Here is a 944-nt window from a genome sequence, read left to right on the forward strand (position 1 = left end):
GGTGGTCTTTACCAAGATATCATCTACGAATACCTCCACCGTTTTGCCTATAAGGTTGCTGAATATCTTGTTCATCAATCTTTGGTAAGTGGCTCCCGCGTTCTTCAGCCCGAATGGCATTACCTTGTAGTAGTATGTCTCCCCTGGCGTTATGAACATCATTTTTTACTCGTCGGGCCGGTGCATCGGTATCTGATTGTAGCCAGAGTAAGCATCCATGAAGCTCAGATACCGGTATCCCGCAACCGCGTCGACGAGCGCATCTATGTCGGGTAGGGGGTAGGAGTCCTTGGGACATGCTTTGTTAAAGTCGGAGTAATTCACACACATCCTCCATTTCCCATTGTGCTTTCTAACTAGGACTACGTTCGACAGCCAGGTCGAGTAGTCGAGCTCTCGTATGAATCCCGCTTCAAAGAGGCTGGCCGTCTACCTGACCACCTCTTCTGCTCTTTCTTGTGACATTTTCCTTCTCTTTTGGGCTACTGGTTTGACTTCCGTCCTGACGGCCAAGCGATGAGACATGATCTGGAGGTCTATCCCAGGCATGTCGGCTGCCGTCCAGGCAAAGAGATCGCCGTTAGCCCTGATCATTTCCATTAAAGGTTCTATCAATTGGTGTGGAAGGTTTCTGTTGATGAAGGTAAACTTCTTCTCGGAGTCACCAACCCTGAACTTCTCTAAGTCTCCTTCCAGCTCAGGTCTAGGCTTGTCATCGACATTGACGTCCAGGTCGGCGAGGAAGACTCCCGACGCCTCTTTGGATTTCTTTCTTAAGGAGAGACTACGTTGTCGCAAGCGACTGCCGTTTTCAAGTCCCCTCTTATGAATCCCACAGATCCGTTATCAGTGATGAACTTCATTACCAACATCTTTGTGCTGATCACTGCCCCAAGAGCATTGATGGTCTTTCACCCAAGGATGATGTTGTAGGCTGTGGAGTC

The sequence above is a fragment of the Arachis stenosperma genome, chromosome 6 (assembly GCF_014773155.1).
Source record: "Arachis stenosperma cultivar V10309 chromosome 6, arast.V10309.gnm1.PFL2, whole genome shotgun sequence".
In the NCBI taxonomy this organism is placed as follows: domain Eukaryota; kingdom Viridiplantae; phylum Streptophyta; class Magnoliopsida; order Fabales; family Fabaceae; genus Arachis; species Arachis stenosperma.